Source organism: Salvia splendens, chromosome 3, assembly GCF_004379255.2.
Source record: "Salvia splendens isolate huo1 chromosome 3, SspV2, whole genome shotgun sequence".
Lineage (NCBI taxonomy): Eukaryota > Viridiplantae > Streptophyta > Magnoliopsida > Lamiales > Lamiaceae > Salvia > Salvia splendens.
Window position 1 is genome coordinate 45,452,593 of NC_056034.1, and position 13,144 is coordinate 45,465,736.

General features: G+C 36.8%; 1 pseudogene; it reads left to right on the plus strand.

Annotated features, from left to right (window-relative positions):
* Window positions 1–2,129: 2,129 nt before the first annotated feature.
* Window positions 2,130–4,804, plus strand: LOC121797091 (annotated as a pseudogene).
* Window positions 4,805–13,144: the final 8,340 nt, after the last annotated feature.

A 13,144-nucleotide genomic window follows, 5' to 3' on the forward strand; every position in this document is an offset into this window, starting at 1 on the left:
ATTAATTAAACTTGATTTTAAACATCTTAATTCAAGTTTTTAATAATGTATAAATATATAATTAACGTTAAGTAACGACACATCAAATAGGGGTGCGTTAAAATGCTAACTTTTCTTAAATTGCTAACTTGCTAAGTCTGGTGTATTAAAAATGTCAACACGATCACATTAAAATGTCAATACATATTTGTGTTCACATTTAAATATCAATGTCTAACATAACGTATTAAAATATCAAATTAAGTTTATGTTGACATTTCGGTATCATTGTGTTGACGTTTTTAATACATTATATTGATAAGTTAACAAGTTAGTAACTTAAAAAATGTTAGCGGATTACATTCTTGGAGTTGATAAATTCAAAATTAGATAACCTGACTTCTTTCTCCCTTTTAAATTTGACGCTAGCAAGTTTACAACGTCGACCAAGTCACCAACTACTCACTAGACTATTTAATGTTAAATTAAATAAAATTTCCCATTGTGACACTGCTGATTAATCCATTGAATATGCTTTGTACTTTTTCATCACTCGACGAAATTTGGCCATTTCAAACAATAAGATTAGTAGTAATGTTAGGGGGCTCATGAAAATAACACGTTTCTACTTGATAGTTACAAAGAAGACTTTTCCCCCTAAATTACAAGGTTGTGACTAGATCTTATAATACGTGTGTATATATACCACCAGCACATAAATTTTCTCAGCAACACTTGAAAATGGCCTCATTCTCCAAAATCACTCAAATTTTCTCTTGATTTTACTCATTTTTCATTCAACAATTACACATGCAATGCAACTAACGAGATTGATGATTTAGAGACATACATCGTCCGTCCACGTAGATCCGTCCGACACAAGTCTCGAAGAACTAGAGAGCTGGTACCTTTCATTTCTCGGCAACTCTAACCCCTCAAGAAACGTACAAACACGTGATCAAAGGCTTCGCGGCGAGGCTAACCCCCGATGAAGTGGCAATCATCCAAAAATACGACGGATTCTTACACGCTAGGCCTCAAAGGCAGCTCCCCCTACACAAGACTGTTAAGGGTGTTGATCCTCAACGTGTATATTTCAGTCTCGATCAAGAAACGAAGCCGACGTTGTCGAGCGCCCAATGCGTTTGGGTCGGCGACTAGTCCGGCGAAGTGCCGGCTGAGCGCGAGAATCCCTCGTCGGCGGCCTAGGGGTTGTTTCTTGAAGAACAATTAATTGAGCCAAATATCGTTAATTTCATAGATTCATTGACTGAATATTATGGAAGACTCCACACATATTTATATGTGTGGATACAAAAAAGATATGCTAAGTCACAAAAAGGATATGCTAAATCCCTATAATATTTAAACAAAATAATAATAATAATAATAATAGAAGACTCGTATCAACTCCCACACGGTTAAAATCCACCTTGTCCTTAAGGTAGGAACCATGGAACCACGGGCAAAGTCGACGATAACAAAAGCATTGAAACGTCACCTCCTGGATCGAATGCGATTTGGAACAAGATCACCATCATTTCACTTATGACTCCCACCAACATTTCTACGCCGACCCTCTCCTCTTGCCTTCGTCTTCACAAAATCATCCTTAATGGCTGGGACTTGGAGGAGGCTCCGAATCATGCACCGGCTCCTGACGTCGGCATTATTCCTACGCCCCCAAACTGCTTGTCCTCCATGAACCGCTGCACAAGGACTTTTAACAGCTGGAACTCCGCAGCAGTGAGGTTGTAGGAACGCCTCTCGTCACCATCTCCTCTATCATCTTCATAATCATCATCAGAGTCCAAACACTTCTGCTGTGAACTATCCCCTTGCAAATCCGAATCGTCACTCATCTCCACAAAATGACATTCCATCTCTGTGAACTCATCATCATCAAAAGTGGCCTTATCATGATTATCATCTAATAGGGATGATTTTGATTCATCAACCTCATCAAGAAAACTACACATCCAGTTCAAGGAATTATTTTTTTTCCATTTTGTGATGAGCATCCAGTTCTTGATCAAGACTTGAAGAATGGTGGATAGGAATCAATTCGGTTTCATAACATAATTCTTCACCCCCCCTCCCTCTCTTCCCTTTGCCCCGAAAATCCTTATCCTCATCAATGGTTCCACTCAATGGATGCTGGCACGAGGGCGGGCGTTGGAACAGAGGCTGCTGCTCGGCAGCGGGCTGTTCAAGGCGGGCAACAGCCTGGTAGAGCTGAGTCGTCGGATGGCAGCAAGATGTTGATCGTGGCAGCAATGGACGTTCCTTATGCCAAGGTTGTCCATGTGAGTGTGTGGTACGCCGGTGACTATAAGGGTTCGAACTTTCCGTCTGACCGTAAGAATCCCGGGTAAAATAGGGCGGTCGTTGTGGCATCATCGAATGCAGCTGGTGGTAGGGTTGTCTCAAATAGCCAACATCGAAGTCCTCATCATATCCATCAGAGTCGGAGGCGCTCTCTTCATAGTCATCACAGTCCCAATCATTATTAGAGTAATAAGTGGATTCACTCGCTTCATAGATTAGGTTACTCATCGGCGCCCGAGTGTGCGGCTTGTCCCAACAGGACGGATGGTGAGCAGGTCTATCCAGCTGGTATGGAGGTTGTGACAGGTACCTGTTCGGCTTTTGGTGTTGTGGCTGCCGATACGTCGGCTGGGTATAACGCTGATACTGACGGTTCCAATTAGTGCCGCCGCCATTACGAAAACCGTAAAGTGGTTCTAGATCAGGCCGTTGTGGAGGCCGAAGCCCCTCAAGTCTTCGGTCAATTGCATCCATACGCGACTCCAATTTGTCCATCTTCGCCATAATGAATTCCTGTGGCGTCGAGCCTCTTAGCGGAGGCATCACTATATCCCGAATGTAATCGGTACTCGGTGGCATGCACGGCAGTAGTTGCGTGACATGATGACGTTGAATGGAGGCAGTGAAGCACGGCAGTAATCGGTGGTACTTTGTTTTTTGGTGAAGAAGGTATCTTCTTTTTTATATTGACAGAATATGGAGGAGATGCGGCGGTGATGGTGGTGCTACGGAGGGTGTGCGGAGTGATTCCGTCGGGCAGTGGTGTGGCTAGTTGCTGTGCGAGGGTGGATTCCCGTCGGGAAGCGACGTAGCTATGGTTCGATCGGTATTGTGGAGGGTGAGCTCGGGATGAAAGCACCAGTTGTTAAGGGTAGCCTTCCTTAACGTCAGAATTCCACACACACAAGAAACAGAGACCGTAGTCGTCGAGCGCCCAAGAGGTTTGGGTCGGCGAAGACTTCCGGTAGAGGGGGTGCTGGGCGCGAGAGAGGTTCTCGTCGGCAGCGATAGAGAATTAGGGTGCCGAGTTGGGCGGAATACTGATTTCATTAATTGGTTAAATGAATAAAATGATAACAACCTATCCCTATTTATAATACTAAAATACTAGCTTATGGAATAAGAAAACAATATATGAAAAGATAATATGAATCAAAAGATAATTAAATAAAAGATATGGAAGATATGGCATTAATGTCTCGTATCAACGGCGAAGCAATTATTCAGACCAACAATTTCTCACAGACGCCGTTGCCTCTGATTCACACCGGATTTTGCATTTCTGGGGCCTTAAAAGGAATCAACGCTCGAGGAAAAATCATTGCTTGTGATCGAACTGAGGGACCATTTTTAACCGTAATCAGAGAAGCTCGGGAGTTGAAGCTGTCATTATCATGAATGACGAAACCGAGGGAGACACCAAAAGGCTCGGAGCTATCGGTTTTCCGATGATACACCCAAGGATTGCGGATCAAAGCCTACATAAACACCAGCTCAGATCCCACAGCAACCTTGTCCTTTAAAAGGACGGTGATCGGAGACGCTCGCGCTCCGATCATCGCTTCTTTCTCCTCTCGCGGGCCGGGCGTGAACATCCTCGCTGCCTGGCCTGTTTCCATCGAAGGAAACACGAACAGATTCGTCTTCAGTTCAGGCACTTCAATGGCGTGCCCTTATCTCAGCGGGGTCGCGGCGCTGCTCAAAAGCGTGCACCCTGACTGGTCGCCAGCCGCGATCAAGTCGGCGATCATGACTACTGCGCGGGGGGTCCGATCGAGGACCAGACGTTGAAGCCGGCTGACGTGTATGCCACCGGTGCAGGGCATGTGATTCCTGTAAGAATAGGCCCGGGATTACATCCTTTATTTGTGTGGACTATCATACATAAATAGGGAAATTGGGATCATCACGCAAGAAATGGTGAACTGCTCTCAGATATATCCAGTATACCTGAGACGCAGCTTAATTATCATTCGTTTTCGGTTTTGTTCGGATCAGATGTACAGACGTACACGAGAACGGTGACGAACGTTGGTGAGGCGAATTCATCGTACGTTGTGAAGGTGTTTGCACCTTCTGGTATTGGTGTGGTTGTTGAACCGGGGAGACTTGTCTTCAATGAGCTGAGACAAAAGCTGACATATCAAGTAACCTTCACCAGAGATCTGAATGGAGACAAGTTTAATTTTACCCAAGGATTTCTTACGTGGAGTTCGACTAGTGAAAGAGCAAGTTTGTGTCAGGTGTCGCGTCAAGCAAAGGATGTATCCTACTGATCAGGATGGAAGTCCCAGCTAAGCCTGAACCTGGTATCAATAATTCCTCAACCCACTTCTACTGACTAGTATAGTGGACGTAAGGGTCGAATCCCACAGAAATGAAAGCGCTTAGGTAATTGTGGTGATATTCTGGAAGGTTTGGTTAGCTACCACGCTTTGGGTTGAGATTCTAACTAGACTAGAAATTAATGTGTTGCTCTACTGACTAGGAGGTGTGAGAGATGATTGATAAGCAGCTGTGTACGTGAGAGTAGGGGACATTATGTTTCAAAAATTATGTGGGAGATACGGGGTTACTATAAAAGGCTAAACGGAATATCAGAGAATAAGAGGTAGTTAGGTGACTAGGCTGACAGATCTGTAAGGTACCAGCTGAAAAGTAAAGAAAAGTAAAGGACCAAAGCAAAAAGTAACTAAAAAGTAAAAGTGGTCCCAAACTTGGATATGGACATTGTCTTCTCCAACAAGTATGAACAGAAATCAAACAACTCAGATTCCATGAACGAGAAATGCAGATTAACAACTTCACAAGAACAGATCTACGATTAAAACTCCAAATCTAAAGATTGACTATCGGAACTGAAATTAAGCTAACTGGGTGACATGCAAGGTGGCAGAAATCACGTAAACTAGGCTTTCACACTTAACTATTTCAGATCTAAAATCTAACAGCTATCTAAACTCATGAACTCAGATCTATCAATTCGGAAATGAAAACATGCTCGCAACACTTGAAAATACTGAAGCAGTTAGATCTAAGCTATCTAGGCAGAAAGAAACAGAATCAAACAGGAATCGATGCACATAAACGACTTTATATCATAAAAACGTTTGGATCACAACTAAGACTTCAAAGTAAGCAAGTATCGAAAATGCAACCGATCCAACGTAAGAAAACAAAGTGCGATTAACTAAGAAAGTAAGTAAAGATTGTTTTGCCACTCCGGGCGATGAAACTGTTAACACTACGAAACACGCTGACTGGAATGAGAGGATGGGGAACTCCGGTGAACTGATGAACTTCAGGTGACCATGGTTGTGGTGAGGAACGAGAATATGAAGGATAATGCTGAAGGATTGATCTACCGAAGAGAGATTTCTAACTAAGCGTAGGAGTTGATGAACTCGTTGATGATTGTTTCTCTCTCCAAGTGGCTTCCTTTTATAGGGAGGCCTCCCTTAATTTTTAGGGTAGACTCTCTTCATGAAATGACTCTTTTGCCCCTTGCTTGCGGCTGATTTTCCCAGCTATCCTTCTTCTCCATCTCGAGCCTTTTTGGCATGCATCCTGGTCAGTATGCACCCTACTGACGCCTTTTTCACCTGAATTATCCAAACATTCCCATACTGGGTAGAACACTTTCCCTGCACATTTTAGCAACTGTTTTGCAGATATATTCCAATTATGCACATTATACTGACCAGTAACCAAGGCCTAGAATACGACTTATCAACTAGCTACGAGGTAAGACGCCCGATTGTTGCAACGATGCTCGACTGGGAATATTGAGTTTATTCATGAATTCAGAGTTGTTGTGTTTGATGGTTGTGTGTCTAAGAGCATCTGCAACGGTGAGCACAAGCTCACCGTCCGTCTTTGCCGCTGGCCAGGACACGTTTATCCTCCGCTGCGCCTTGCCACTGGCACGGACGTGCTCTATGCATAGAGCACGTCCGTCCCAGCGAGCAGGGTAACGTAGCGTGTTTCTATTGGCCGTTGGCATTTTCTTTTTTTCCTTTTTTAAAAAAAATTGAAAATAATACCAAAAATTTAAAAAATATATTTTCGGATTCCCAAAAATATAGCCGTTTTATTACCGTTTTTTTGTAATTTTTTTGAATTTTTTTTAAAAAAAATTTAATCCCAAAACCATCTATAAATACACACATTCATCATCCATTTGGACGAAATTCGGTCACTTATGAATTTAATTATGTAATTTTTAATTTTTAGGATTTTAATTATTTAATTTTTATTTTTTAAGATTTTAATTATGTAATTTTTATTTTTTAGGATTTTAATTATATAATTTTTATTTTATTTGTAACTTGTAATATTATTTCAGTTTTTTTAATGAATTTTAATATTATGGAAATGTTTTTATTTAAATTGAATAATAGAATGGTGGGACCCTTGTGCTCGTCCTTGCGGAAGAGCACGGCTGTGGGTGTTGTGCTATTGCCTAAGAGCAGATAGAAAAAGTGGGGTCGGGCCCACAACCGTGCTCGTTGGCAAGAGCACGGTTGTGGGTGCTCTAAGCATCTGCAACGGTGAACACAAGCTCATCGTCCGTCCTTGCCGCTGGCAAGGACACGCTTGTCCGCCGCTGGGCTCTTGCCGCTGGCAAGCACGTCCGTGCCAGCGAGCAGGGCGACGTAGCGTGTTTGTATTAGCCGTTGGCATTTTCTTTGTTTCTTTTTTTAAAAAAAAATCAAAAATAATACCAAAAATAAATAAAAAAATATTTTCGGATTCCCAAAAATATAGCCGTTTTATTACCATTTTTTTAAATTTTTTTTGAAAATTTTTAAAAAAAATTAATCCCAAAACCATCTATAAATACACACATTCATCATTCATTTGGACGAAATTCGGTCACTTATGAATTTAATTATGTAATTTTTAATTTTTAAGATTTTAATTATGTGATTTTTATTTTATTTGTAATTTATAATATTATTTCGGTTTTTTATTGAATTTAATATTATGGAAATGTTTTTATTTAAATTGAATAATAGAATGGTGGGACCCTTGTGCTCGTCCTTGCAGAAGAGCACGGCTGTGGGTGTTGTGCTCTTGTCTAAGAGCATGCATGAAAAGTGGGGTCGGGCCCACAACCGTGCTCGTTGGCAAGAGCACGATTGTGGATGCTAATCCCATATGATATCAGTAAATAATATTCTAAGTTTTAAAGCTTTAAGAAAGTTTCAGACATCAAATATTTAGTTAGAATTATCGAATTCGGAGTATCATATCAAATTATAGTCATCAAAGAGAGAGCATTAAATTTACATATTTCACACAAAAAATTTACTTAGTATTCCAAAATAATACATTCCGTTAAGTCCCTACTAACACCGTTACTTCCAATTATATCATACATACAAAAAGTTTCATCAATGTTTCAAATTTGTACAAAAAAATTTAAATTAAAATTTTCCATTAATTATTTCGAACACAGTTATTTTTATTACTCACAAAAATGAAAAAAAACATAGAAAACAATTCACCACTCTTCACCATCAAATTAATGAATTGCATTTTATTGTCGAAGCTTTCTCATGTAATAATGGAGAATACAACTAAAAAGATATTGAATCTTTTTGTAAAAATTAAATATTGAATTATTGACTGTTTGAAGCTCAAATTAGTCCTTTTGTAAAGATGAAATATGGACTTATTTTATACCGTGTTCTATAAATAATACAAAAAAAATTAGAGTATATTGAGACAGAATTTTTTTAAACCACGATCAATTGCTCGAAGAATTGATATTAAATGTTATTTTTTTAGAGTGATTAATTGTATTAAATCTCTAATTATTCTTTTATTATGATGATAAGTTGGATAAATTATAAACTAACTAACGGTGTTTAACGGAATGTATTAATTTAAAACACTAATGTAACTTTTTGTATGAAATATGTAAACTTACTAAATTGAAACAAATGTAAAACATTTTGTATGAAATATGTAATTACCCCAAAACTAAGGTGCTTAGTAACAGGGGTAGGTCTGGGGACTTTACAAGTTTGATTTACTAATTCTGATAGACTCAGAAAGTATATTTTCCTCTAACTAAAAAAACTCAAAAAGTCGTAGTGATTAGAAAATTATAACCAATGTTGATGCTGCTGAACAATCCAAGGAATATGCTATGTAATTCCACCCTACTTCACAACGACATCAACGAAATTTCACCCTTTAAAACAACATGCATGATTAGTACTAAAATTATTATAATATGCGTGAAGGAAAGTCACATGCACCACGGCACGTATCTGATATCTATACTTGTGAGTGTGAGTTACAAAGTAGACTTTTCCCCTAATGATCCAAAAATTACAAGAAAATTCAAAATACAAGTACGTCACTCTAATCACATGTGTATATAAACAACCACAGACGTATATTTTTTTTTGTCATTGCAACACTTCAAGTGACATGCTTGAGAGTTGCAAAGAAGAAGTCCCCCCTAATGATCCAAACAATAACTACAAGAAAATAAAAATACAAGGATGTGATTAAAAGATAACTGAACTTCAAATTTGATCCCTGGAAAATTCGATTCCTGAATTGGAAAAAATATCGACAAAATATCATTTGAGATCGTTAATTTCAACTTTTACACCTAAACCTTAAAATGGGCATAAAAGACTTTCTTTTTCCTTTCCCTACTCTTATCATAACCTCCCTTTTCACTCGCACCTCTCTGCTCTTTTTTCATGTGATATTCCCTCCGTCAAATAATAAATATCAAACTTAGGTAATGATACGAGATATTAGGAGATGTTGTTAAGTAGAAAGAAAAAAATAGTATATTTATTTTAATGTGAGAGAAAACTTTTCCTAGAAAATGAAATGTGACATCTTTTGTGGGACAAATTAAAAAGGAAAGTGTGGAATTTATTACGAGACGGAGAGAGTACTATTTATATGATAGTTAAATTTTCATAATTTAGAAATATAAAAAATTGTATAATTCCTCCTTAGATAAATATCTTTTTACTAAAATATTGTGCAAGAGTGATTTGATACATATATAATACCATTATTTTATTCATTTGATAAAATATTGTATAATACATTCGATAAAATATTGATTTTTTGAAGAAAAATAAAATAATTTTGAGTTAATTAACATAATTTAAGGTTTATTGTTGTATTATTCAACCCAAAATAATATTATAAAAAATTAGTTATCATATTTAATTACTGTATCATCACATGAAAAAAAAGGAGAGAAGAGAGAAGATAAGTTGCGTGAGAAAGAAAATAAAGAAAAAATGAAAGAGAAAAACAAAAAAAAAGTCTTTTATCATCAAGGGTAAAAATGGAAATTTAGGATTTTAAATACTCTCTCCGTTCCATAATAGTGGAATCATTTTTCCATTTTAGTATGTTTCATAGTAATATGGTCATTTCTCTTTTTAGTAAAAGTCAACACATTTCTTCTCACTTACTTTACTCTCTTTTACTTTAGAGCATCCGCAATGGAGGATGTCCCGCCGGACGTCGGATCGGCGTACCGGACGTCCGCCATTAGGCGAGGGAGGGGCGGATGCGGACGTCGGATGCGGACGTCGCACATTCGCGGCTTTCCGGCGACGTCCGTCGTGACGTCCGCCATTGCGGTGCCACGGCGGATGTCCCGGCAGACGTCCCGATTTTTTATATTTTTTAAAACTCTATATATACGGCACGTTGCAAACTCTATATATACGATTTTTTAAAAAACTCTACCGTATGTATTATCGTCGTAAATGAAGGTCTAAAATAAAAACATATCATAATATGTACTTTGTTTGAATTGTTTTTTGGTTTGGGATGGTTTGTTTTAATTTATATATGTACGCTTTTTTTAAATAAAATCGTTACATTTTCCCCGTATTCGTGTCTAACTTTTAATTCCGTAAATTGCATATTTGTGAATTTATGAATTTTTATTATTGTGGATGTCCGTCGGGATGTCCTTGGGGATATCCGACATTGTGCAGTGGGATGTCCTTATGACGTGGCAGTGCAGTGGAGGTCCTTATGACGTGGCACTGCCACGGTGGTAGGATGTGTTTTTGGAAAGTCAGCCGGGTCATCCGCACCACTGTGGATGCTCTTATTCTTTCTTCCTCTCTGTACTTTTTTACTTTATTCTTTCTTCTTCTCTCTACTTTTTTACTTTATTCTTTCTTCTTCTCTCTACCTTTCTTATTTCCTACTAATTTATTATTCATTTACTTAATTCACTTAACACTTTTAGTTTTTTCTTAAATCGCATGTCGAAAAGAAACACATCTATTGCTGAGAGAGTAATATTTTTTTCAATTCAAGAACTTTAAAATATACAAAATGCATTTTCTAGAGATTAAATTTGAAGTTCACACTAACATATAATGTTATGATTTGGTCTAAGAATGCCACTCGTCTCTCCTTATTTCCCTGATAGTTAAAAAGAAAAGACTACCCCCTAGAGATCCAAAAATTCAGCATACAAGGATGTGATTAAAACATATCTAAAAAGTCACACGTCTTGCAATGAAGTCTTTTCCCCAAAAGATCCAAAATCTATAAGAAAAATCAAAATGAAGACTAGCTACCCCCTAGAGATCCAAAAATTACAAAAATTCAGTATACAAGGATGTGATTAACACATATCTAAACAATCACACGACTTGCAATGAAGTCTTTTCCCCAAAAGATCCAAAATTTATAAGAAAAATCAAAATACAAGGTCGTGCTTTGATCGCATTCTATGTATATATTCCAGCACATATACTATTTTTTCCATGCAACACATCAATCAAACATTAGTTGGAAAATGGCCTCATTAAATTTTCTTGATTTGACTCCTTTGATATAGCTAGTTTCAGAAATCAGATATGTGTCTATATACCCATATCAGTAATCAATATTCTAAGATCAGAGCCTTCATATAGTTTTAAACATAATATATTTATCAAGTTCGAATTATCAAATTCGGAGTATCAGATCATATTATAGTCATCAATGAAATAACATAACGTGCTTAGTGACCGGGATTTTCGTCAGGGGACTTTACAAGTTAGATTTACTAATTCTAAAAATCTCATAAAGTTTTTTTCGTTTTAACTCAAAAGTTCCTAGTCATGATTAGAAAATTACAAGTTTGTAACCAAAGTTGATGCTGCTGAACAATCCAACGAATATTCTTAATTAATTCCACCCTACTTCACAACCACATCCACACAGTTTCACCCAGGGTCGGACGCAGAAAATTGTTATAGTAGGGGTTATATATTCTAATTTTATATGAGATACTCCATCCGTCCCGCTTAAGATGACACGTTTTCCTTTTTAGTTTGTCACAACTAAGATGACACATTTCCTTTTTTGGAAACTTTCTTTCTCCAATTAATACATTCAACTACATTTTCTCACTCTTATTAAAATATTCATCTTTCTTTCTCTCTCTATTTCAATACATACACTTCTTTTCTCTCTGTAATTAAACACTTTAACCAATAACTCTTAAAATCCCGTACCGGCCAAAAAATGTGTCATCTTAACCGGGACGGAGGGAGTAATAATTTTCTTATATTTTTTGTTTTGATATGAGCTTTTGCACTCTATTTTACTTATATAACTAAAATAATAAAAAAAAATAGTTGGGGAAGGACTTAAGCCCCTCCTTAGTTACATTAGATGTGTGTCCACCCATGGTTTCACCCTATAGTTAAACAACTAGATTAGTAAAATACCCCCAACTAACATTACACCCCATGGGATGCACTATCCGTCTTATTTTTGCACTATTCATTTTATTATCTTCGCACTAATTTAAAACTATTAAGTAATTAAATAAAAATTAAATATATTTTGAAGTAAAGCAACTCATGTTGATTAAAACACTTGGATTTCTAATACAAAAAATAATCATACATAAACAACATATATACATATTATTTTCAAAATCATAATCAAATTATTTACGTAAAATTAATACCTTGAACATAATTTATTTCGATTTTGTAGTAGTATTATATTTGAATTTCGAGAAAAGAAATTTGAGTTAGACATATAATTTGTTTAAAAAATGAACCAATTATTTGATATTTGATTAAATCAAGCCACTTGATCCAAAAAATCGATCTCTCTTTCCACCCCCACCCCTCCTCTTCATCGTCAACAATGACTTCTAGCCTGCCGGTTGTGGAGGCGCCATGGCAGAAGAGTAGCGAAGCCAGAGTATGGCAACAAGTGGCTAAATATTTTTCATCTAAAGCTTTTACATGAACAAAATTCTTCTTATTTTTCTTTTCTCGATTTACAGAAATGTTATAATATACAGAGGTTTGATTAGCAACATTTTCGAGTATGCTATCTTTGTCCATATTAAATATATTTATACTTTAACTTCAAATTTTTAGATGGGTATTCAGATTATCTTAAAATACTTTTTTGTTTCTACTTTTTGCAATTATTATAAGAGTAAAAAAACCCTTTTCCTTTCCCAATTTTATAAAATACCTATAATGATATTTTTGTTGTTTTGCCTAAAATTCTTCATATAATATGGCTCAAGAAAAGTCTTGAGAATTACCAATTATAATTTTCTCCTAATGACTCAAAAATTTAAAAGAAAATTCAAAATACAAGCACGTGACTTTAATTACATAATACTCCCCTCCGTCCATAAAAATAGTCTCATTTGTGGATGACACAAGATTTAATGAGAAATTAGTAAAGTAAGAGAGAACGAGAAAAAAATTAGTAAGTAAGAGATACTACAATTAAAAAAACCCGTTAAGGACATTTTTTTACTGCAATTAAGGGCGCTAATATGCGTTTTTAAATATACCAC